Below are 27028 nucleotides of genomic sequence, written 5' to 3' on the forward strand. Positions count from 1 at the left end.
ATAGTTATTCCTGGTAACAAAAGCAAAGGGCACGCAGCATTTTAGCGTCACACACAGTGCTTTTATTTGGGATACTTGGCAGGTGAAAATCTGAAGGGCAGAGCTAGAACTGGAGGCTCTAAGCTGTTTGAAATCACTCCTTGTAGCACTGGTTTGTGAAGTGATTTATTTGAGCTGCAGCCTATAGACCATACATCACCTTCCTGGTTGGCTTTGTTGGCACCTTGTCACATTCTTGCGGGCTTGAGGAATTCATTGTTCTTGTTTGAACTGATAAGAACAAAAAAGGATTTTCTGCCTGAGACCTTGGGAAAGGCAGAGGGGGAGGAATGTTGACATGAAACAGCAGGGCTGCACTTTCCCAAGCCTTTCAGCCAGCGCAGCAGCCCGCATTCTTCAATAGCTGGGGAGCCCGGGCTAGAGGTGTGCTGATTGCCCCTTTATTTGCTGCTGCCCAACAGCAGGGCCCAAGGAGGTGGTGGGAAGAGGAGCGAGCAGGGTGATGGATGCTCCCAGGAACCAGGACAGGATCGCTCTGAAGGGAATCTCACAAAGTATCAGGCCGCAGTCACCTAGAGGGGTGTGAGACGTGGAGTGCCGCTGGGTTTGGGCCAGCCCTCTGAAAGTCACCGCGCTGCACGTGTGCTTTTGGGGAGAGGAGCTGCACCGATCCTTCTTCCTCCTCTGAGTCCTTGAATGCTCAAGGGAGGCAGCCCACAGCTCCTGGCTCAGCTGGCTGATGAAGGTGGAGTGGGTAATGGATACTGAGAGCACTGCTTTGCCTCTTACGGACTTGGTAGCAAGTGCTATTGTAGACATGGCATTTCATCACTATCTTGGGGATCAAAACTTCCTTTTTTTTTTTTTTTCTCATCCTTCCTCAACCTTATGAAAAAGATGCACTTTCTTGTTCCTTCTGAAACCACAAAAGGTTACTGCAGGTGCTGGAGGCTCATGAAAACGTGCCAGTTCGAACCGTCTTGATGAACTGTGAGCTACAAAAAATACCAATTAAAAACAGATTTTTTCCCTCTGAGAACATGAAAGACAACCATCTGCACCAAGGTTTTGCACCTGCTATGTGCATAGAGAAGTGTTTTGCTCTTCTTATGCCTTCCAGCATGCCTTCTCCTGGGGAAAGGAGATCACTGCCTCCTCAATCTCTCGACTTGAGAAGATATCAGAAAGCCCTAGCAGAGGCTGTTACTTAAATAATACCAGCCTAATTTTATAATTAAAAACAAACAAAAAAACACAATAACAGGTAGCTCCTTACCTTTCCAGGTAGTGCCAGACTTAAATTTCATGACAAATAAATAGGCTTGTATCATTTCTAAATTCAAACAGAAATAAGGAATTGCTGGCTGCAAGAGAAGGGTGTAAGTTTAGGGTATGGCAAAGGGTCTGATCTGAAAAAAAAAATCAGTTTTTGCTTTCATGGTTATTTTCAGATCAGTTGGACTACGGATCTATATACAGGCTACTCAATGTCTACAAGACCGTTTAGTAGCATGACCCATAGGTACAACATCCCACTGGCAGTACAGCTCAGGCTGACAGAGAAAGCAGTGTTTTCCTTCTCCTTCGCATTGTTGCCCAGTGGTGGGGAAGGCTGGAGACCATTACACAGGACAAAGCTCTGTCTCAGACTCTTTTTATTCACGCTTTGTCCTGCAGGGTCATGTGCCCACAAGATGCAGAAAGAATACTCGGTTATTTGAGTGAAAAAGGAATTGCACCCACGTGCATAGTTGAGATGAAAAAGCATAGGGCTACTTCAGACAGGATATGGTGAAATGAAAGGAGGAAACAGCAGAATCTCACGTGTACCACTGTGAAGGTCTGTCCTGATGGAATCCTTGCACATTTCTGTTGCCTCAACATTTTTACAGAAAAGTTTTGTAATAGGTGCTGCCCTGGAAATATCTTGGGGCTACCAAGGCAGGAATGAAGGGGAAGAGAGTAGAAGAATAAAGACAAGCTGTTCCTTTGGACACAGTGGCCAGCATCTGTCTGGGTTGCGGCACCAGAGGACAGAAGCTTGCCTGAACTCCCCAGCCCTACCAATACCCAGATAGCAAAAAGGCGACCCAGTCTGGGTCCTGCCAGTACCAGCAAGCCTTACCAGAACAGGCGAGTTAGGGTTGAAACCAGCTGCTGTCACCCAAAGGTGCCGTGGGGAGCACCAGCCTGTAAGCCGTAGCGTGGGCTCCCTGCTAGCACAGGAGAGCGATGGAGAGGTGAGGCATTAGGCAGGGAGGAAGGAGCAGGCAATGTCAAGAGGGCAGTGTGGGATGAGTGAAGCGCTGAGGGAGGTTGAGGTGGCAAGGGCAGAGAGCTGAGACGATGTGGCAGGCAAAAAGGCAGTGGCAGAGGGGCCTGGCTACAAGCAGGTTGGGGACCATCAGTGTACAACACAAACTTGCCTGCCTGGCTTGGGGTCCTCAGTGCAGACAGTTCACTTCCCATGCTTCACCTTTCATCATGTCTAAAATAGGAACAATAATTCTGGTCCTTCACTTTGAAAAATATTTTGAGATCCTTAGGTAGAAAACAAGCGTCTATTTTATTAGCAGACGGGACATGGGAAAAGCTTTCCACTTGTAAAGGCTTTCTTCTAGGGAGCCAGATCAGTTCCTAGGGGTTGGGACAGGTAAGGCCATCCTCCACCTGTTGCTTAGACTATCTAACAATAAAAAACATCTGTGATTTAATTTCTGGCAATAAAATCTGTGATTTAGCAATCTGTAACTTTTCTTGCTTAAGAGGGGTTCCCATTTTGGCTTTTTTACTGCTAGTAGTGGTGATTGAGACTATATACGAGGATAAAATACATACAGGGTGTAAGAGCTGAAGTGGCCATGTGTATGGATGTGCATGTGGATATATGTAAGCCTGTCCTTGAAGTATATGAAGTATCCTATACGTAGGGCAAAGTTTGAGACAAGCTGGTCATTTCTTTTCAGCAGGTATGGATTGGTCTAATGAGTCTCCTGCCTGTAAAACTTGCCTTTGCTTACAACCTGAATTAGTCAAATTTGCAGTGACTGTGCCATTTCAAACAGTTCGTAAGGTAGATGATATTCTTTTGGCAGCATGGTGTCTTCTCCTTGGTATCGTTTGAAGCATAGGCACCATGAACAGGTATAAGCACCTTTAGCAAAGGCTGCCAGAGTATCAGTTGCTAATCTGGAGGCAGGTGGAGTTTATGGTACAAATGCCCCCTGCACTTCTTGGCTTACAGTGCAAAATACTGCAAGGATCTGAGCTCAGATCCTTACTCACACGAGTAATCCCACTGAGGTGAGGGCTGCTGGTGCAGGCACTGCCTCTGCAGGTATTTTAATGACTCTCTTTTCAGATGATCCCACCTTGTCATCTGTTTCTCCAAGTCCAGCTCCTGACATTCGCTTTGGTGAGCTTGCCAACTTAGAGCTTTGCCTTTGCTGGTTCTTGGAAGCTGCCCTGCTTTCCAGGGCTGAGCTCACTGACAGTGTATCACTGCTCTCTGCTGGAGAAGCACTGAGCTGGGCCAGGCCTCTCTGGGTCCCCAGCTGTTTGTCAGGAATGCAGGTGTGATGGCCAAACTGATAACCTCTGAGCCTTCAGGAGCAAACTCCACGTACAGCTTATTCCTCCTCACCATACAGCACAATTTAGGGTCTTTGTTGTGCAGGCTGCAGGCAAGAGTTTTCAGAAAGAAAATGAGAGAGAGAAATACAATGATGCTGGCTGAACGTAAACATCTGTGGTCACGTGGATTTGCTCCCTGGTAGTGCAGGATGACAGACACAAGAGTCATTTTCACAGGTTTCTGCACTTGTCTGGAGTCCTGATTGCATTTGCAGCCATCTAATGTTCCATCTGCAAAATGTTTCTTCTGGTCAGATGCAATGTCTATTTATGAGTGTACTGTTTTTCTATACACGGGGCATAGGAAATATGAGGTCCTAAGAGTTCATGTTGAAAGATGCTCATTCCGGTCATCTTGATTAGATTTTGATAGTTGCAGAAGGTAATCTGGCACACAGGCAAATGATCAGATCTTCACTGCAAAATGAAAATTATTTTAAATAGTTTCTCCCATATACCTCCTCCCCCCCCCCCCCCCATATCATGTACAAGCATACATGATACATCTTCTAATTTCACATGCTTTTGTAGGTCTGGCATCTTTTTTGCTTGAAAACAACTCAAACGTAAATCATAAAAAGGCAGCTTTACAGCAGCTTTAAAGTGCTATTATATTCTGCAGCATTCCAAGTGAATTATTGCTGTGCTGTCAAAGAAAACAAAAACATTTGGGAAGGACTGTTTATTTTACAGTGGTTGACCAAAAGTATGCAAGTGGTTATAAAAAATGTAGACAGCTAACGATGGGAGGTGCCATTGCTCATTCTGTAACCCATTCACAAACCTTTAACACTGATTTGAGATCACTAGAGATAGAGCCAGGCACTCCCACAGGAAAACACACACTACCAAATCACTCCAGCTATAAACAAACGAAACACACCGTTCTCCCCTCCCTCACTCCGCCCTGAGCCTTCTTCCCCACCCACCCACATAGCCAGCCAAGAAGCATGGGATTTCTGTATGTGTAGTACTCAACCTATTCAATCAACTGCTTCTTTGAACTGTTTTCTACTACCACAAGGTGTAACAGCAGAGCTGTGTATTTAAATCTAACTTGTCCTTCAGATAAACATTTTTATTAAGACTGTAACATTTTAGGTGCTATAGGGGGCCATGCGCTATCATTAGGCTCCCTTTGTATTGAGCTCCCCACCAAAATCATTGCATGGAAGTTGAAGGGGGGTTGGAGTTTGTATGCTAATATGTTTGTCAGCCTCTTGAATGCGATGTGGAGTTCTCGTCTTCTCATCCTACAAAGGAAGTAGTAGAACAGAAGGTTCAAAGGGTGATCAGCGAGGCCGCCATATGAGTGGCTAGCCTGTGAAGAATGACTGAGTAAGCTGTGATTCTTCAGCCTGGGAAAGAGATGATTTAGGATAGTATATCAAATCATGAGAGACATGAAGAGAGGTGGTGGGAATTGACTGGTGACTAGCTTTTCTAAGACAACAGCGAGTGGAATCAACTAAAATCAACAGTAGCCTATTTCAAAACAAAGGAAAAAAGATGGTTCTTCACAGAGCACTCAGCTTCTGCTGTCCTTCTGACAACAGTAACACCATCAGGAATTAATTCTTGAAGATGCTGAACACCTTATGCTGAGCATCCTTGCTTTGCCATATCTTCTTATATGAAGGGATAAGCACCAAACAGTATCGGTTTCCAATTACAGGATAATGAAGGCTCAGTCTTCAGCTTTATGTTGACTTAATTGGAACTGCCTACATAGGGCACCAGTCTTATGACAGCTTAAATCCTTTGTTTAGGATGCTTATGAGCTAAGTGCTGCCCTTAACATCCTCAAATACACCTTACAGGTGCCATCTTTTAATAACTTCCAAGTCAGAGTAAAGAAGGACCATAAGTTTCTTCCATGAATCTAAGCATCAAGCTGCTGGTGTTTATCAAAATAGGTGTCGTACAAGCTCATGCTGTACATGAGCACATTTAGTCTGACTTGAATATAAGTACCTCTATCAGGCTGATACAGAGCCCACCAAAGTCAGTGGAAGGTCAGCTTTACTGAGAATTAAAGGATCAAGACCTTGCAGCCAACAGGATCTGAGTGGTCTCTCAACATGCTGACACCAAATTTAGTACTTCAAGAGAGCACGTCTTCCCAGAAGACCTGTATCTGTTGTCACTGCCCAGTGTGAAGCATTTCACCCGATCACCATCCCTTCCTGCTCGATCCCTTCTGCAACAAAACAACCGCCAGAGGCACCGGTGCTTTTACAGAGAAATAACAATTGTGATTTTTATCAAACAAGCTCATTTCTTGTGAAAAATCCACCTCTGATTTGGGAATGATCTTTTATTTCCTTGGTCCGTGGAGTCCCTGGATTAACCATCTTGCTTTGGCTGGTCTTAGTGTCAATGTTGATTGTTGGGGGGGAGGAATCCGTAATAGATTGTGAAACAATCTTTCAGTTAAGAAGCAAAATGGTAATATTATTAATAATTTAATCATAATAACCATAATCATAAACATAATCATAGTAATTTATTGAGGGAAAAAAAACCTGCCTGCAAGACCTCATTATAGTTGCAAAGTGTTGGAAAGATCTGTCTTGGTCTGGGTCAGTCAATATCCTGCAGGGAAAAAAAAAAAAAAAAAAACTGCTGAGGAATTCAGTCCACCCACTGCTGTACTCTGTACACACCGAAACGTGTGCACATGCTCCCTGCGGTTGTTAATGAAGATCTGTTGATGAAGGAAGTATGTTAATCCCAGTGAACCTGCCTTTCATAAATGTGCTGGGATTACTGAGTCACTGCTGTTTACACATTTTCCTTCCCTGTAGGTGCACACCCTTTCCCATGTGTTCCTGCAGCGTGTGTGAATCGGTCTGAGGAGTCCTCCAGCTAAGCCCCTTTATATGGAATTTCATTAGAAAGCCAAGATGGAGAGTGTCCCTGAGCTGCTTAACAGCTGATCAGTGCTTTTGCCCTCTATTTACTACCCTTGTGCATCGACACTGCCAGAGACTGTGCAGTATTACCTTGCATGGCTACGTAATTAAAGCTATCTGCCCTGACCAGAGGGAAATAAGCATGCAAAAAGCCTTCTGCTGTTTGCCAAAGCAACCTTAGTCAATGAGAGAGAGAGAGATGTTGTATGCTTGGTCTTTTTGCTGCTTGTATTAGAATCGTGCACTGCTATTTCTGCTATTTCTGCCAGTTGGCATCCGTCCACCTTTTCTGTTCATGCTCAAGCCGCCAGGAACGCTACGGCGGGAGAGGAAGCCCCTTCTCATATGTTGCTGGCTGAGCTGCCAGTGCCTTGTGTTTGTAGTGGATCCAGCAACAAAACAAAACCAAACAACCCCATCGAATCAGCTGCGTTCGCTAACGAATAGGTCTGCAGAATAGCATTGGAGCAGCGTCCTGGAGCCCCCCTTCCTCTTCTGTCACAGTAAAGGCGTTAGATTTATTTAATGTCAAAAGCCAAAGTGGGCATGTGCTTCTCTAAAATTGAATAGCTACTTGTTTAGACAAAAAAAAAAAATAAAAAAATCCTGAAATCCTGAGTCACCTACTACTCTACAAAGGTAGATGGAGGTGAATGAACTTGGCCTGAGCCGATCAAGTTGATTAGATGGTTTAACTGAGCTCTGATGTAGCAAAAAAGTAGAAGTCTGTTCTGACCAGGAAGTGGTAAAAGCTGCATATAAACAGCATGTAATGAGAGAATCTGAGTCATTAACTTACTTACATGTGCAGACCGGGTATACGCTTACATGTCTCATGCCCAAGTTACAGCCACAACAGAAATATTTTATGGGGACTGAGTAATAGTTGGGAGAGACAGAGGGAGTAGGGAAGCAAGAAAAGAAGCCAAGTAATTGAAAACATCCTCTGGAGAAGTAGCCTACAAACGGTATTTGGGATGCTGAATGTGAACCGGCAGTACAAATACAATTTTTCCTGAAAAAATGTTTGTTGAGGTAATTGTCATTTCAGGATTGCTTAATTTGAAAGGATAAGCTTGCTGATAGAAACAGGCTTATCCCAGTCATCCCCTGTTGGAACAGTATGTACTGAAGCTGGGGCTGAATTCTCCTCTTGGTGTCTCACTGAGAAATTATCTTTCAGTTTTTCTTCCACCCACTCATTCTGAACTGCTTACTTAGATGATCACATTGGAGTCAAGTTGTACCCAAGGTGCTGTGTCCTATATTAACCTTTGTGGTACCACTTGATAGTTTTAATTCAAAGACTCAGATCAGTCTGCTTGCTAGAGCAACTTGCTATCAAGAATGAGGGAAGGGACTGTTTCTGACATGAATAGTACAGTCTTGTTATACACAGACGCTTTTATTTCCAAAATTTATTGGTGTCTACAATTACCACTTTACCCCATTAAGATAGAGGTAGGAATGATTTATTCAGCTTTCTGAAAATTGTAAGGTAGGAGAATGTACTGTAATTAGGACAAGTTAATCATTTATTTAAATTGGAGTGGCCCACATTTTAAATAGTCTCTTTTTCTTCTGAGTTAACAGGTATTTTTATTCTCAGTGCTCTGGAAGTCTGTCTGGGGAAGTACTTTTTACAAGAGTGAAACACTGAAAGTTGAATACCTTATATGTATAGCACATCTCTGATGCATAGACCTCAGGGGAATTGTATAAAGGAGAATGCCATTGTCCCATTTAGGAAATTAGGCAGCAGAAAGTGCATTAGTGGCGTATTCCAACTCTTCATTGCCTGCATGGTAGTCTGTGCTTCTTCTTTTATCTGTAAGTGTGTTCCAGGAGTTTAAATTACATTATAAATTACCTAGTATATTTTTCTACTGCTTGCAAGAAAAATATTTTGGAAAGTTCTATCTGTCAGCTGGGAGAAAGGCTTATTGTGGAGACATTTCAGAAATTGACATTATTTTTTCTCAGAGGCTATCCTTTCTCTTAAATGGAAACTTGCCAGCAGTGTCCACCTCTACTCCATACTAAGGAATACTTTGAAAATGGAAAATCTAGCCAATGACCTGCTCACGTTGCAAAATAGGGCAGGGGTTGACCCTGGACTTTTCACGTGTTCTTATTCATTGTCTCTTTTCTGCAAAGCAAATCAGAGCTGTAACAGCAATTGTGTGTTATTTTGTAGAGAAAGCTCCTAAAAAGAGTGGGACCTAGATCAGTGCTGCTTGTTGGCTGAACCGCGGCAGCCAGCCATGTGTGTGTCACCAGCCTGCTGCAAATGGAAGGCAAAAGGTATCACTTCAGCTGCTCCCCGTGGGTGAGCGTGTGGTCAGCAGCTTGACTGTGTGCCCGTGATTCCTTGAACTGACCCCGAGGCAGCCACTTGGTAGTAAAAATCTACCAGAGAGACATTTAGCAGAGAAAGTTTTAAGACGCGACTTATATAAAAACAGGCCTAGTAAAAATTAGATTAATTCAACGTAAATGGGGGGAAATCTGTCCAAGCTTTTCATTTTAGCATTAGCCCAGTCCTTAGCTTGGCTGTAACGTCTCAGGAAGGTGGGCATTTGCTTCTGGGAAGTCTACAAGCCCCAGGTCCCCAGGTGTGGGAAAGTTACACGCACAGAACAAAGCACCAGGGCTCAGAGATTCCAGAGTTTAATATCCTTTGGGGTGTTTTTCCTTCCTTGCTTTTCTGGACAATGAATAAACCTGGGAGAATAATATAAGTCTAGATTTACTGTACATGTTTTAAGTCTCATATTCTTTATGGCACAAGGTAAGCTGTAAAAGTTCAAGGTTTCAGCTCTCTGTAAATCTGTGTGGAGCCATCAAAGAGACTGGGACAATGCTTACATACAAGAATCAGGGCATAATTTGGAAGGAAAAGAAAAAAAAGTAAAGCTAGTTCGATATTATTTGACTGTAACCTTTTCTCTACCTTAAAGACAAGACAAGCATCCAGGATTGGTAAAGCTTTTCTAGTGCCCAAACATTCATCTTTTTTCAATCATTTAGAAGTAGGCCAGTAATCTAAGGCCAATTAGAAATTCTCTTAGCTGTGCATTCACAAAAGATCCTTTTACAATTGTGTCTGAACTGACTATCCAGTTTTGCTTATCTGTCTGGTGTTCTGGGCTGTCACAGCAGTTCTTCTTGGGAAGGGAAAGTATTTTCTTCGAGGTGGACAGTAATTTTTGTACGGGTAAAAAATACCAGCATATTATTTGAAAAGCATCTGAAAGGCAGGATTCTTTTATCTGAAGTCATTGCAGCTCTGCACTCTCTTCGTCTCCGTTTCAGCTTCCTACTCACTCCTTTTTTTGCATCCTGACCGACTCCACCAGCCGTTTAGCCATCCCTGTGGTTACAGCTTTCTAACCATCCACCCGCTCGCCTCCTCCTCCTCGGAGAAGAAGGGAGGGAGCCAGCCCTGCCTCCCCGCTGACGCTCGCCCCGACAGCCTTGGCTGGGGGACAGATGCTGCTGGCAGAGGCCTGGGAGGAACTCGCAGTGGTAGCAGAAGAGAAGAATTTGGCAGGGAGGTGAGCCACATGATTGTGATTCATACTGTACTCTCGAAATGCGGCAGGAGGGCTCGGGAAGGCGTCGGGTGCCAGCACCGAGAGCAGAGACACTCACGTTCAAACATCACGTTCTTTTTATAGTAAGGCATGCCTCATAGGAAAAATATTGAACTTGGCCTTCCAGGATGAAGAAAATAGGCCCGACTGTGATTTTACTGCTTGAGTCACTCACTTAATCAGTTACTGGTTGCATGTAGGAAGCCTTCTATTAGGCTGACTTGGAAAAATTGTTTTTAATTAATTAATAGTGACACTGAGCTGTTTTTTAATTTGCTCAAAACTGCTTTCATTTGTAGTTCCCTCTATGTAAAAACATTCTTAAGATACCATAATTCAGAAGAGTAATCACCCTCATTCTGTCATTCAATACAGCCGCCTTCTAGATAGGGTGCTTTTTTCAGTCGGAGATGAGAAGTTTGCTGGGAAGGTGAACAAAGTTGTGGTGGCTTTGTGAGCCTGGTTCTACCTTTCCTGACACCAAGTGGCCCTGGGTTGTCCCATTCACATACCACGTGTGAGCGAAGGGAGCAGAACACGCCATTTAATACACGTGGCAACGCAGGGTGGCAGTTCAGAGGCCATGTAACCAGTCGATCCCAGTCCGGCTGGGAAATCCTGGCTCTCCTTTTGTCGCAAATACCCAAGGTAATGAGTGCAGCCCCTCAGCCTTGTTCTGACCCAGCTCTCCCAGCTCTCAGAGGCGGTCTGGATGCACGGTTTGGCCATGGAGCACGAGTCTGTGTGGCCCAGCACGCTTGCGAGGCCCAAAGACCTGTTGCTTCCCGTGCACCATAAATCTACATCTATCAAAATCAGAAATAACTGACTGAAATCAGAAAACGTAGAGGCTGTGGCGGGTGGAAGTTCCTCCTCCTCAGTGAGCGTCTGTTACAGATCTATATTGATGGCAGCAGTGCTCTACGGCCACAGACTTTTGTTATGTTCAGGCTCCTCCAACTCAGTCCCTGTTTCCTGCTGAAGGTGAGACAAGGCCCTGTATGAACAAGAGGTGAAATTACAGCTGGACTCTCTAACTGCTGTTAGCACAGGAGAACCTTTAAGAAATGTAGCAAGATCTTTCAGGTTCAGAGCTGCCTCTGCCCTCTCTTCACCAGTTCGCTTTATGGTAGGTTCACTTTTTTTTTTTTTTTTCTCCTATGAAAAGCCACTAAATATGTGCCTATATCTCTCATTATGTTTACAGAGGATATTTGAAAAGAAGGTCAGAAGTATTTTAATTCTTGGGGAAAAAACAACAGCAACAACAAAAAACAAACAAACAAAAAACAGTTTCAGCTACCTAGAACTTCCAAAGTGTATACAAAAACATAAATATTGGTGGCTACTCTTTCAGGCCTTAGGCTTAGACAGGATAAATTAACACCCTCCAGATTTCATTTTAGAAACAAGACCCAGTCCTGCATAGACTAATTCATACCCGTCTGGGGCAAATCAGAGGGGTAATCCCAATATCTGCCCCCAGCCTCAGCAGTGACTACTTCCCACTGCCCCCTGGTGGTGCCGAGCCACTGAGTCTGGGTGGAACCACTGGCCGCAGTAATGAAAGACGACCAAAAATGAAGTTTGGCTCTGTCAGGCTATCCTAAGAACGGATATGCTCCTTCATTTTATCCTCCTGTTTCATGGGGACAATGGAGGAGGAAAAATATGATGCTTACAGTACAGGCTTCAAAAGTTCCAGGAGAGTTTTAGGAGGCGTGCCAGCATCTGTGGTGTTATGAAGAGTCCCATTGTGAAGCTGCTCTGATATACCATGGTTCTTAGGTGTCATATGGAATTGGCACCACTGTTTTAATTTTTAAGTCTAAATTGAAAACCAGAGGGTGGCATACTAAGTGGTAACTAGAAGAAGGCAATTACACATTGACCCTTTCTTTGTCCTCTGTAAACATTCTTACTTCTTACGTTTGTTGGACAAACATACATTTAGCATAAATCAAAGAAACTGAACCAGCCCCGGATACCACGAGGCACAGAAATGCCTCAAAGCTGCCTTTCCACTTCTTTTCATCTGCACTGGACTCTGAATCTAGGCCAGTCAGTTATTTCTTGCTTCAGTCCTTGTTTCACTAAAGGATTGAATGGCTTAGGACTTAGTGGTCATTTGCAGTGGTAAATAACTCTGCCTTCGATTGAAAGGAGAGTTCAAAATCTCCTGAACCGAATCCCCTCTTTAAACAGCCAGCCTTTATTTTGTCTTTAAAGAAGAAATCACCAGGGTGTTCCTGCCTGCGCTGGATGTGATTCACCTATCTGCCACCTCATGCAGTGTGGTTTTATGGCATTGCTGCCCTGGGTTTCTGTCACACTTCACACCGGAGGCTGTGCTTCTGTCCAAGCCGGGGTGTCTGAACAGCCAAGGTGTCTGTTTCTGGATTAACACAGTTTTGGGTCTGACATGTTATTGCAAACATCTGTCTGCGCCTTCAGGTTCCTAAAATATCTTTAGATGCCTGGGTGTGCACGTCTTCCCAAAGACACAGAGGAAATCTGTGGTGGAGCAGGAACTTATCCCTAGGGCAGGGACTCTGACGGTGCAGAACAGTGAGTAAACCAGTGTGTGGTTCGTGGATGTTTTTGAAGGCAGCTCCAAATACAGGCTAGCAAGAAAAGCATGTGTGAGATGATGTAACCTCTGCCTGGGAGGAAGAGTCCAGGGCTCCACACGTCTCAGTGACAGCGTGACAAGGCAGGGCTGTGGTGACATTCATTTACCCTTGCTATATACTGTGAGCGAATTATATCTGGAGTTGTTACGGTCTGGATGGTGAAAAACAAACTAACAAACAGATCTATAGTTTCAGAAGTGTGTTTTAAAATGTCAGCCATCTGCCAGGCAGAGGCTCAATAAATCAAGGTTGTATGAGGATGTTAATGCGCACACGTGTGCGCGTGTGTTTTGCAGGCTTTGCATATTTCTCCGATGACCAGTTTTTCTAAGTTGATACTTACTTTGCAGAAGATGTTGCTAGGATTTATGCAGCTGATGGCAATTAAAGAACTGTGCTGGGGAGACACGTGCCCCTGTTGGAGAGATTTTAATTGCCATCTCTCCTTTATTTTATTTATTTATTTTTTACTGTAGCTAACTGTGCTTTGATTCTCTAATCTTGGAAGGTGCTGGATATCTGCAGTTTCCACTGTGTTTAAGCAGAATCATAGGTGCTGTAAGCCTTTGCTGGAGAAATGATGTGTCATGAAGTCTGTTGCTTCACCCAGTGCCCGTGTTAGTGTGGTCCCAGGCGGTGTGTGAGTGGCACAGCCCTTTCAGCCTGTCTGCCCTAATGCCATTTTTGTTCCTTGAGGCCGCATCGTCAGGGCCTCTAGCCTGCAGGAGCAGCTTGCTGTCATGCTCTCAGAGGAATGCCATCGAAGGAAATGAGCCAGCATGAATGAGGGTGAGACTCCAGCTCTGCCTCTGCTGCAAAAGGAGACGCTGTCTCATGTCGTGCAGTCAGAGGCAGGGCTCACAGTGACACTGAGGGAAGCTGGAGCATCCCCTAATAAACTTGTTCAGGAGTATTCAGAATAAAGGAGAACCTAGTCATTAATATAAGCCTTCAGTTGCTTTTGTTCCTTAAAAAACAGAGAAGAAGAGCTCTTTTAACATCACTGCTTTTTTACACACAGCTGAGAAACACCGTGGTGCCCTGCACAGCCCAGTTTTTTGGACACATAGCTCTTCATCCCTTCCCTGCTGTCACACTGCTTCATGAATGTAAATCTTGCAGGACCAGCAAAAGATCATTTAAAACAAATAAAATGAGCAGCATTTGCAGAGCAATAAGGGAAACACATTTGCAAGCAATTCACCCCCATTTTGAAAAATGTTCAGTCTCCAGAGCTGCAAATAATTAATATTTTATTAGTTTTCAGATGCACACACACAAGTACACATAGTATATACCCTTATACACTTACAGAGCTGTACTGGAACTACACGGTGATTGTTTCACTCCTTTACCATCACAGCAAATCTTTAATGCAGGACATAAAATAAAAGTCAGTAACAATGTTTATGAGGAAACATATTGTGTTTAAGTGCACATTGTGAAGAAAAAAGACATTAAGATTGTTCAGAGCATAGGAAATGAGGAGGGGAGGAGGAAATCATGTTTGCTGAATGTGTTTATGTGAGGATTACATGCAGTTTATGCAATTCAAGATTTCAGAAGCAGATAAGAGCTTCTAAATCAGCCATAAAATCTGTATCTGATTTTTCACACCAATGAAATAACAAAAAATGGTTTTGTTTTCTCTGGAGGAAAACAGAGTGAAGGAGGCATAGGGCCAAATTCTGATCTCACTTTCGCTGGTGTTCAGTGAAATTGTTGGAAATATGCTGGATTTACACTGATGTAAGTGAGATTAGAGCCTTGCCTGTGGCAGACAGAACACTGCCTCTGTACGTTTGGTATGGTTTGGGGCTATTTGAATACAAAAACTATTTTAAATACATTGATAATGCTGTAATGTAGTTGACAAGGTCATGGTAAGCAAATACGGACAAATGTTACGTAACAATTTGCAGCTTTAATATAATTTTTCTGATATTTGGCTGAGTTCTTTTGAGTCTCCATATAATTTTGCTAGCTTAAATGTGTTTCTTATGAATGAGTTCTTAACTTAGAAGGAGTAAAAGAACATCAACCATGCAAGTCTGAAATGAGTCAACGTCCACATGCTGTGTCCCTTTCAGTTGCTTAGTGACAGCTTGTCTTGTCCAATCTTTAAATTGAATTTCTGGCTGGATGTGTTTATACTCTCAAGATGAGCCTAGCCAGGCGAATCCTTCATTCTACAGTGCAGCCTGAGTTGCTGCTGCATAGCTTGTAGATGATACATACTCATTTTGCACATGCATTAACAAACTGAGTGAATCAGAGACGTGGCATCAACTTCGATTCTCCACCATCTGTAGGTCCATTCCATTGTCTGTCTGTATTTCTTCTATTTCACATTCTAATCTGAGGTCAAATTGTATATTACTGTAAGCCAGTGGACATCCTATTTCAGTGGATCTGTGACAGTTTGCACTGGCTGAGAATTCGGCCCCTGAAAGCTTATGTCAACAGAAGTTTTAATTGGGAAAAAGCAGTAGAAAAACTAAGTGAGTAAAGCTGTTGCTGTAGGGAGACATTCCTATTATGTAATCCTAAAATAGTAGTGTTTTGAGTATAGCCCGGCCTAAACAGAATTAGTACAGTCAAGGAAGGGGGGGGAGGTGTGAATGTTTCAAGGAGGTCTTTGAACATTTTCTTCAAATGTTCTTTGCATCCGAGATCCCATTTTTTGTTTGCCTTTATTTGCTCCAGAATACCGCTGGCCTGCCAACAAAGGAGGGCCTGTCCTCCCAGGAATTTTCTGCATTCCTCTCTGGAGTAGGCATTTTTCTCAGCTACAAAGGCCCTTTGGCAAATTCCCTCTAATCATTGGATTTACCCTGGGCTCTGATAGGTGCCATTCATGAACATGGTCTGCTGTTTGATGGGGCTGAAGCATTAATGGGATCTTTTCATGGTAAACAAAACAGAGTAACATTACTGGAGGAAGCACAGAGCTGCTCTCGTAGGTCAGTATGGTTCTTTCTCTCTTCTCTCTCCCTTCTCCATTTCCCGTTAGTATATTCATCATTCTTTCCTTGCTTTTATGAACATACTTTCTTTTTTTGTCTGGGTGACCATTTTAAGTGGCAAGTCTTGTGAGCTCTGTGCCCGGCCTCAGGAGATTCTGTAAATTCATACAAACTGCCGAGCTTTAGCAGCTCAGTGGTTTCTCCAAGATGTCTTATATGCCATCAGAGCAGAGACGTTGACAGATCCTGATTCCTGTACTCCCCTCACATGGGTACAGGTTCTGGGTTTTATTCCCATCAATAACTGGCAATCAGAGGAAGAGAAAAAGGAAAGGAAATTAAGGAAGGACTCACCTTGGTATCAAAATAAAAGGAAAAGTTGCCACTGCTTCTAAACTCCATTGGTAATAGTGATAATCAATAAAGTAACAGAAAACAGACATTTTTGTTCCAGAATTCCTTAAGGCCAACCAATCTTTTTCCTTTTGCTGGAATTTTCCTCTTCAAAATTAAAAGAGGGAGGAAACACGCAGAAGGGAAATGAGCGTGTCATCTTCCATCTGTCGCACATAACTTCTCACACTTCCAACCTGCTGAACAGCGCTGTGTTTGGAAAGTGTCTGGGGACGAGCTGGGTGTACTGCAAATATGTGAGGGAGAACTTAGACTCATAGCGGTAGGTCAGCAGATGCAACACATGAAGGCATTACAGTCCACTGCTCCTTTTTTTTGGTACCCTGGACAACCCTCTGAGCTTTTCAGATAAGAGCCCTAAGTACCGTAAGTACCTGTTGAGATTGCTTAGGTTGGAGAAAACGAGATCTACTGTACTTGTTCCCAGCCGTAGCTCTTCTGAGGAAATCCTAAGGGCTTGAAGTAGCATATAGTTTAATCTTTCTTCATTTGTCTGTCCGTCTGTCCATCCATTTATCCATCTTGGTCTCATTGCAAAGCTATCAGAGAAGGCAGGGCCTTTCTGACATACTTGGTTAACAGAAAAGGCTGCCTGAGCTGACAGTTGCAGAAACGGAAAGCCCCCAGTGATCTAGTTGAAATGAAAATGAACATGAACAAATAAGAGAATAAGAGTAAGAGGTTGCATCTCTGATAAATGAAGGGAAAAAAAGCGGTGAGAATGACTGCGATGCCAGGTCAGCTAACCAGGCTGGCTGCTCTGGTGGCACATGTGCCTTGGTTATGCCCCACAGCCAGGACCTCTTGGGCATATTTCACCAGCTGCAAAGTGCTGTTCTTCTGAGGGAACCACACCTGATAGCACTTGCGGAAATTTGGCAGCTGCTGAGGGTTGGAAGAGTACAGAGAGGAGGCAGGGCACTGGCTAGTCCGCATCAAGTGCAGTTAGAAAGAAGTTCAGTCTCCTTAACTGTACATAGATGCAAGATATGAATGACCTCAAGGCACTAGAGCCCCTCTAGAGCTCTTCTGTATCAGCTTCCAAACCTGGAGTGCACAGTGTTTTATTAACAGTCGCTATAACTATAAACACTTTCTTGGCACCCATCGTTATGGTGTGCAAGGGCCTTCATGCATTTTAGCGAATTAATTAAATGTATTACAGTGTTTAATGCCCACGGTGGGAGAGTCAGTCCTGGGCCATGTGGACTCCGAGTTGCATGGTTTGAGTGGGACACATGATTAAAGGATGTGTAGTCATAATTCCAATCAGTGTACTGACAAAATTTATTTTGTATTTGTTCTCTTTTTAAATTCACTTTCTGAAACACTCATTGCCAAAAATACCACAGGGATAATGAAATTATGTGAAAGCAGCTTTATGTTTGAAATTATATGTTTCGTACCTCCTGAGAATATCTTGAATGGTGTAGAAAATTGAATTACCTTTAAATAATGAAGTCTTTTTCTGAAAGAATATTGGTAAAAATGAGCTTTGCTGTCCTCAAAGAACTAGTGCTGCAAAATGCCAATCACTGTTTAATTGTGATTGAGTATGTTAATTACACATGACAGGCTAAAGGTCTTTGAAGTCTAATTCTTGATTGTGTCTAATAATCAGTGTTTTATAGTGCTGAACATAGTCCTGCAGCTAAACCAAAGTAAAGGAATATAGCCGTGAGGTCACATTTAACAGTGATTGAAGGTGAAGTCCTTCTTGTGTTCACTTGGAGACTAGAGGAGAGTCATGAAGGGGTCACCTCAGGGGTCAGAGTCTCCAGCAGCAAGCTCAGGTTTTGTGTAGATCCATTTCCCATGTATTTGGCTGAAAAAGGATAAGATTAACCACTTGAAGACTGCGTGACTCAGATAAAATGCTGCCCTTCCCATTAAACATAGGAAATACAGGCATGAGCAAGGGGAAGGTTGTGCCTCGGTGTGCTGGTCAGCCACTTCCAGCTCTAGCAAAAGACTTCTGCCTCTGCTGGATGGGGTGAGCTAGCAGATGAGGATCTGCCGAGTGTCTTGTCCATACCCTTTTGGGTGATGTGATTCCTCCAGGTGAAACAAAAAGCCAAGTAGAATACGTGCTCTGTGCAGGAGATAAGAATTATGTTGGAGAAGACCTGATGTTCTGGCTTATGGAAAGAGCACGGTGACCGTTGTCTCCTGAGTCCCCACTAATGCTAGCAGGATGAAATTGCTACCTTCAAGGGAAGAACAGGTGACAGCGTACACAAGTGCATGTTTTGGGCTTTACTGCAAGTTAATAAAAGACACGCAACACCTACTACCTCAAAAGAAGGATGCCCCTTACAGCTCATTGCTTCTCTCTTGCCCATGGCTCCTGTGAGGACGGGCTGTGGGCGGCCGTGTCCCACCGCTGCTGCGGGTTCACAGCACTGGCTCCCATTTCCTCGCTGTTGCATGGGTGTAGTTCAAGAGCAACATAAATCAAGGGTGAGGAGATTCATCTTCTGTCTGTTACATGCAACTGCAGCAAAACTTGAGATGCACTGGTGTGTGGCTCAGCTCGCGTAAGAGTTTACTGGCACTGGTCTGGAATTTTTGGAGGATTATTTTTTTCCTCCAGAAATGCTAAGTTGTTTAATCAAAGATTCCCAAGAGGAAGGGTTCGTTTCAATGAATTTCCCATTTCAATTAAAAACAAAAAAAGTTGCATGTCCTGTCCCAGCATTTTCTAAATGAAAAAGTCTGCTTTTCTGTTTGAAATATGAATCAGTTCGTGATTAAAACAAACATTAAAGATCAGAATAGAGTACCTATATCTGAAATGAGATTTCAGTTGATTCCTTGTCTTTTGTGTTCTTGTTTCATGAATGTTTTTTGATGTTTTTATTTTCAAAGGACTTCTAATTACTTTTCTTCCTCAGTCCTTGAAATACCAGCTGTTGTGTCACGCATCTTCCAGTTTTCTACCCTTAGCATGGCAGTCGTCAGATTACAAGGCAATTTCACTCAAATTTTGGTCGTAGGACAGCAGTGTGTCCTCTGCCTTGGTAACTACAGAGGAATCAGAGCAGTAGCTGGAAAGAAAAATGTGCTTTTTGATTAATAGCACCGTGTTCTCTCTTAGCATCAGGAGCAGGCTTCTCAGCCCCAGCTGGCTGGGGAGCGAGCCAGTGGGGGGGCCAGAGAAGACCATGGTGCCACCGCTGTTGTAGGGGCTGCGGGTCATGTACCTTGTGCAGTGATGATGAAACTTGTCCGGTTTAGTCTGGAGACAGAAACATAGTCTGCAAAATTCACGAAGTGGGGAAAACACATCCTGATCAGTACTAAATTCTGCGTGAGATCTTTCAGAAAGATAGCACAGCTTCTTATGTGGAGTTACAATAACCTCATAAAACCGACGTGAGGTCACTTCTTCACCAGTGCCAGCACACAAGCACGGAACTTGCCTATCTAACCCTTCACATTTTCAGATCCCACGTGCACAGGAGGTATATATATTTTGAAGAATGAAGGCAATTGATCATGGGAACAGCTTGCTTAGATGATTCGGTAAAGTCTTCAAGACTTGCAGTCTCTAAATCACAATTGGATGTTTTTCTGAAAGATATGCGGTAATATGTGCATTATCTGAAAGATATGCAGTAATTTCAACCTGAAATTATGATGCTGATGCAGGAATTGCAGGGCAGAAGTCTGACTTGGGCTGTGCAGGAGGTCATACTAGGTGCTAGCAATGGCACCTTCTGGTCTAATCGGTGTCTGCTGGGAGGGTTTGGGGATTTATAAATTAATATGACCCCCACGCTCTCAGAGTTCGGTGTTTTATTCACTTTTAACTTACCATGGAGACTATTGACATTGGGTTTAAATGGCTGATCTGAGCCAGCCCAGCCAGTTTTGCCCAAAGGGGCTGGGAGACTGTGCCACGAGGCACGCTGGTGGCAGAGCAGGGAGGGCGGCAGGCTCCCAGCGGGGGCTGCGGACTCTCAGCATCCCATGGGAAGAGGATGCCTGTCGTCAGGCATGGAGCTGGCTCTCCTCCCCTTACCCCTCGCCTCTCCCTGGTTCCCACCCTGCAAACCTCATCAGGAACAGATTGTCAGGCTCCCTATATTAAAAATCTACCTCTCCTGTGACATTTGGGATTTTTTGCCATATTTCTGGGCACTTGACCTCCACCTGAATTCCACTGCAATTATCTTCGCTGGACCTCTGCCGTCCCAAGTCCAGGTTACAGGCACATCCTTTGGAAGAGGGTTTGTTCTATTTGCTTATCTAGGAAGCAGAAGTTCACATCCTGTGAGTTGCACTGGCCTTGCTTTTCCTGCTCGTTTCTGGCATTGCTCTGCCACCGCGGCGAAAATCTGTTTAACGTGCTGGCTCCTGGGGAGCAATAATTGCATTATCAGCTCTATCAAGTTATCAGTGAACCGATAAAGCCGCGTATTTTCCTGAACCCCTATGCCTTGCAGCCTCAGTGCTTTCAAAGCAGCACACATGAAAGAGATTGCTGTGCCTGGCATCAGTACAGACTTGTGCTGAGACCAGCCTCATTTACTGCAAGTTTTATTACCTGTGGAATTTTAAAAGGATGTTCAGTGTAGCATGTCCGATGGGCAGGAAGCAAACTAAGGCTTGATTTTTAACTCTGGTTAATATCCAAATATTTTGTTGTACAGGAACTGCTAATTTTTGTTCAATCTTTTTAACAGCTACTGAGCCAACACCAACCGTGGTCACACCCACGTAACCTCAAACAGGAGGCTAAGGGCTTGCATATCCAGCAAGATATTCTAGATTTAAATAAGGGCAATTTAAGAGGGATCTGCTTTAGGATTGGTAATTTTTGTTGATTGGGGGAAGGTACATCAGTGTACAAAACCTGGTACTCAGTGGGAGGGATTTGAGGATGGCAGTCTTCAAGAGCTGGCAGGAGCCGGTCTGTGCTAGTTTTATTTTATTCCGAGCATGATGTTAGTTGGCATGTGGTGAGATCACAGTTTCTATTAGATGTTAATTGAATTTATTACAGTGGTCCTTACCGGTATCGCTTCAGTGGAGGTCCTGTCAATGTTTCCATTATAAACTTTGTTTATTAGTAATATTATAACAGTCATAATAATTCTATCCAGATTTAAATGTGGGGCTCTGGTTCTCAGCTGAGATCCAGGAACATTTCTCTTTTGCTTAAAATCTGAAGGAAATCGGTTTGGCCATGGTTTAGTTAGAATAAGACAAAAATAGGATTTTGGCCGCATTTGAACATATTTTACATTTCTTCTGCTAAAACAGAAACAAACATTTTATAGGCAATAATTTTCTGTAGTGTTTTTATATATAACAAAATTAAGGAACTGGACAGTAAAAAGATTCTGTGTACAATTTAACTGGCTATCCACATGTGAAAATATGTCTTAATTCCCCATCTCCTCAGCAAGTAGATTTTATTTAGAGGTTAGCGGTGGGGAAATAGGGGATTGTTATGCTCTGAAAGTATCATGTCGGCATCTCCTTTTAAAAATATATATTTTTAATAGGATTAGATCATGGGTTCACTGATCTGATGTTCTGTATATAGTAGCCAGCGTGAGAAAAGGATACAACAGTCTCCTAATAGACAGTTATTAACGAAGGAAGCCCACAAGGGAAGGTCCTGGCTGGTTTATGGGCCTTTAATGGTTGTCAGATGCCCTGAAACACCAGGATTTAGATGTAGACGTCAAATGGTGCTAATCCACTTTTTCGTTTCTGCCTGTTCACCTTTAGCTCCTGTAGCTGCTCGTGGTAACTCAGTGTAAATAAGGGACCCGCAAGCAGGATCCTGGCCCTGCTGACACCTCGGACAGCCTCCACAGGGCACTCTGCACCTTCGGGCATGTTGGGGGCTGCACAGAGCGTAGCGATGTCCTGGTTCCCGTTCCTGCTGTGCCTGCAGGCTGGTGTGCTGGGTCCCACTCAGAGTAGGGAGGCTGGTCCCAAAACAAGTGTCCCGAGGCTTGGCGGACTGCTAATGGGAAGACGACTGCATCTTCCAGTTGTGTCTGATTGTTTTGGGGGGATTTCTTCTGAGGCAGCAGAGAGAAGGATTTTTAGGCAGAGTTTGTGGGTACGGTTATTCTGTAACATCCGCTGTATTCAAGTGGGAACTCCGTGGTTGTCTGAAGGTACAAAGCTGTTCTCAGTGTTTCCCAGCCTGTTTTGCAGAGGCCGGCAGTGTTCACGGTCTTTCTTTTAAAAACGATTTCATCAGGTGGATTTAGTGCTTGTGAAAGGTGTTAGCCCGACAGTCCTGGAAATCGAAGTCATCTGTTAATCCCTCATCTGGATTGCATCACTGCTATATTGTCATTGCTATTGTAGCTGCCTGGAAAAGGTACTAACCCCGTAATTCCGGCAAGCAGGCATGCGCTGAAGGCCTGACGGGGAGGAACAAGACAGTTTTAAGCTTGGTTGCCTTCCCTTGGTCTGTGACTGCTAACAAGAGCTCTGGCGAGCAGCACTGCAGCACCCCTGGTTGAGGGGCAAGTAGGTGCTGCGGAGGGGCTGGGGCATCACCGTCGTGGTTTGCACTGAGAAACTTGCTGCAAGTTTGTTTTTCACGTGCTAAATCTTTATCCATTTTTCAGACTTTTATGCTAGGAACTGCGTAACTGCATACTCCAGTAACTCCCAAGAACATGAAGCGACCAGAGGAGACCTTAGAAGATCATGTGGCAGGGATGCTTTTATGGTGCATAAACGTGGCTGCTCAAATGCGCTGGAATTGGCGCATGCTCATGAGAATATATTTTGTAGCCATTTACTGACTTTATCTAAACCCAAGGCAGTAATTAAGCTATTTCTACAAGACAACAGGAAGGGGGAAAAAGAATGAGAGTCATTATTTACACAGATTTTGAAGCATATGGGAAATTGTCTGGTACTGCAGCAATAGGGGCTCCATACCAATTTTGCATGATGCTGAGAGCCAGGCAGGGATCCTGGCACTTTGCTGCGCTGAGTGACTCGGTTGCTCCGAGGGGCTCCACACGTGGCTTCCTCGTGGGGCCCTTCCCAGCAGTGTGGCAGCTCGTGTGACACGAGCCAGTTCTCACCACCAGCTGCCAGGTGTTGGTTTTGTCTTGCACATCCCCTAATGGCTTACGTTTGGCTCTCAAACACAGCACTGTTCGTTACTTGTATAGGTGGAGCAGGCAAGTCCAATGGTTTAACTTATTCTGACAGCTTCCATTGAAGTGATGAGGATAAAAGTAGGGTGCTCTAGGGGCTGAGCCAGTGAGGTCTCCACCCCTGGAGCCCTACTGAAAGCAGATGTGTGGGGACTGAAAGACCCAGGTTTCAGGAGCAAAAGCATGCAGGAGTGTGGTGTTACAGCAGAACGTAAAGCTTTGCTAGCCACTGCTGACACTAGTAGACGTATTTCTGTTTCATATTTCATCAGAAAATTGGGTTCCAGGTAAAAATTAAATTCTGAACTGAAAGTACTTGCTTACTTCAGAAGATTTTGTCTTTGTGGAAAACTCCCAAATGTAGCGTTTTACACTGGACGCTGAACTGGTGTACCAGTAGTCGGTTTTCCTACGAAAAGCTGACATTATCTCTCCATCAATGTGTGAAAAAGCAGGGGGGGAGGTAGCAGAGGTGCGTGTGCATTTCCCAGCCTGCTCTCGCATGACCTGAACCGAATCCAAGCAGTCAGCAGAGTTCAGAGGCACGCCGAGATCTGCGGCATTAACCCATTCACAAGTTTGAGACCGAGGGGAAGGAGGAGGTGCCTGGAGATACCACACTCATGTGAACCTCGCCGGCCAACTGGTGAGCTGGTGTAAATTGGTCTGGCTCCACTGACCTGGAGCTATGCTAAGTATGCATTAGGGGGGCTGACGCATTCAAGCAGACCTTGCTTTGTTTGCATTCATTCAGAAATCGTGCCAGTACCCAAAGCATGGCATCAGCATGTATTTCAAAATTTAAAAATATAAATCAGCACGATTTTCTGTGCCGTGGTTGTTTTTGGTTGTTGGTTGGTTGTTTTTTTTTTTTTTTTTTTTTTAGTGTGCGTGTGGTTTTGTTTTGTTTTTGCTTTGTGTTAGTTATTTATGGCACTGGTAACTACAAATTAGCGTGAATCCCAAGAAGTGTTTGATCTAAAATAAGGAAAATTCCTTTAGAGGAGAAATGCTTAAAAGGCTGATTGTTATTTATTTTATTAAGCATATAAGGGTTGTTTGGATTTGTGTCCTGGCTATAATTCCTGTGTTTAAAGCGATGCTGATGGGAAAATGGTATCCAGCAATTTATGAAAGGTGATACTGTGTCAACAGATACGCAGTGGGCTGGGACATGTGACAGTAATCTTCCACGGCATTCGGAGCATTCAGACCATATGCTTTAAAACATCACTAAAATACATGTCAGAACCACTTCCTCCCCGTGGCCCCCTCCCGAGGACCTCATGGGGGGACGCTCAGGAGGGGAGCTGCGGGGCGGCCTGAAGAGGAAAGGGGCTGGGGGAGAGGATTGTGGCACCTTCTGCAGGAGGAGGGAATGAGGTTCAGACCTGTGAGGAAGGGAATGGGCAGAGACAGCAGCTCTGTGATGTGGACTGGCGCGAGAGTTGCTCACAAGTGTTTAGAGGCTGCGTTTTGGAAGGTCTTGTTGCAGCAATTTCATGTAAATTAGTGGTGCACACGTGGCTGCTGGCTGTTGTTTCCGCTTCTTCTGCACTGTCCTGATTTTTGTCTACAGGTTACGAGGGCTTTTTAGATATGGTTTTTAGATAATTAGCACGCACGCATAGTTTTCAGGGGGGATGAAGGCTAAAGACTGCTACAGGAAGATTTTTGTCTTTGCAGGCTAGCATTGCCGAAAGATTTATTTTCCAATTCAGTCAAAGCTCATTGTCAAGACATCTCGTCTATACCAGCTGCTTCTGGTCGGTGAAGGCAGGGGTGCCCCGTACGAATGCAAGCCACACAACTCGAGAGGATACTCTGGGAGCCCTTCGGACAGTGCCTACAGCCCGGGGGATGGCAGGAAGCCCCCTTTAAGCTGGGAGGGTACCTCTTTGGCTCAGCCTGGGAAGCTGAAAGCTCAGACAGGAGGAAGCACCTCAAACCACAAATAAACAGTTCTGTTCATTTGAAGGTAATGGGCCAAAACTTGCTGTTTTTACTCAGGCAGAACTCTCGCTGAAGTCATTAGGCAGTGTGTCTGAAGAAGGGCCGCGGGCCTGGCTCTGGGGTTATTTATTGGGACCTGCATTTCTGAACCTCCTGATGGTAGCGTAGCGCTCATCTTCCTCCAAAACAGACTTCCTGGGAAAGGAGCAGCGGGGGAGTCCTGTGTGGGGGCTATAAAATGGTTTACATTCTGTATTAATATTGATTTAACAATCATAAAAGGAACATAAATGTTTAAAAATTAAACATTTTTTTGTTTAAATATTAAACACTGGCATTTTTCCTCCTCCTGATCTTTAAATCAGCCTTGAAGGCGGCTGGGACTGTTTCACAGTCATTTCTTGCCATCCCTCCTAGGTAGCCCTTTAGCACAAAAGCTCTCAGGCAGGAGAAGGTACCAAATGGCTGATGGTAACTGAAAGGGTTATTTCCAAATGTGCGTCACTGTTTACTCCTGTGGAGAGGTGTTCCTCACCTTTTGAACTCTGACTGCCAGCCCAGGTCATCCCAAGTGTCACGCAGATTGATATTTCTGAGTTCAGCACAGCATAGAGGGGAATAACCCGTTCAGGCCTCTTTGAAAGAGCAGTGACAGCTTCCTTAATTGAATAAGGGGTGACTCAGTGTTTTATGAGCATCTCTCAACACAGTCATTAGTTTTATCAGTCTGCAGTTTTAAAAAGACAGCCCTTCTGCAAGCAGCCCCTGAGTCCGTGCCAGCTCGCGGCACTGCTCTGCCAGCACCACCTCGCCATCCGCGCCGGCTGCCGACTCCCAGCTGCCCTGCGGTGGTCCTGGCTGCCTGGAGAGGGCACGGTAACGTTATACCTCTTCCCATTTCCTCTCCTTGGGCCAGAGGAGCAAACTGAACTCATGTAATTTTGGGCATCCTCGGAGCTGCCTGTGCCAGCACCGCCTCCGCAGCTCGGACCTTCTGGTGGAGCAGCAGCTCTGAGCCTCGGTCGTGCCCTTCCTTGAAGCCAGCCAGAAATAAAGTTTCCTTTACTATGGCCAGTAAGGCTCACTGCCCTCCCTCAGCAGCTTGAAGTAGAGATATGTCTTGAAACACACTCACCATTAAAAAAAAAAAAAAAGAAATCACTTCAAGGCATTCCTTCCAGAAGTGAAATCGCTGGGATATGTTCGGTCAGCCAAGAAGAAACTGCGCAAGAAAGTTCCCACAGTCACGCTTCCTCCTGAGCCGCGGAGCTGCAGTCTGACAGCTAAATAAAGCCATTTTGGTGGCACATTTCTACCTTCGTTCAAGTTGCCTCATGCTCGCTGTTAGGTAAGCCTCAGGGCCGCAGGGCAGGCTCCCTGGGAGAAGCGACAGGCGGCTGCGAACGCCCTGACATTTCAGGCAGCACATGCTTCCTGATGCGCGTGTGATGGGATGTGAGCAGGTAACTCTGCTCTGCCCTGCAGGGCATGGCCGTTCCCAGCGAGTGGGAGCACGGTGAAGAGCTGGGAAAAAGGCTGCTGAAGTTTAATGTCCTCCATCTTGGGTAGAAAAGGCATCGCAAATGTGCGAGAGTGCAGGTTCCCTCTGACGGGTCTCCTCCTTCCTGCCCGATCCCTCAAAGTTATGCTAAAAATTCTAAGGTAATAAAGCTGCTAGGGTTTGTATGGATGGCTGCTCAAATACCCCAAGGGGGAAAAATGCTTAAGGGCTGAAGTTTGTTTTCTGGGATATTCGCTACAGCTGTTGTGGAG

General features: G+C 44.5%; 1 protein-coding gene across 7 annotated transcripts in view; it reads left to right on the forward strand.

The window, feature by feature from the left end:
- HMGA2 (high mobility group AT-hook 2) overlaps nucleotides 1-27028 on the forward strand; it is a 115924-nt gene that overhangs the window by 48216 nt on the left and 40680 nt on the right. The window contains exon 4 of one of the 7 annotated variants that reach the window (XR_007163792.2): nucleotides 9864-10105. The exons of the other annotated variants lie outside the window; for them this stretch is intronic. The gene's annotated coding sequence lies outside the window, so the exon portion shown is untranslated. The remainder of the gene's footprint in view (nucleotides 1-9863; nucleotides 10106-27028) is intronic. 7 annotated transcript variants of the gene reach the window in all.

The sequence above is a fragment of the Anser cygnoides genome, chromosome 1 (genome assembly GCF_040182565.1).
Source record: "Anser cygnoides isolate HZ-2024a breed goose chromosome 1, Taihu_goose_T2T_genome, whole genome shotgun sequence".
NCBI lineage: Eukaryota > Metazoa > Chordata > Aves > Anseriformes > Anatidae > Anser > Anser cygnoides.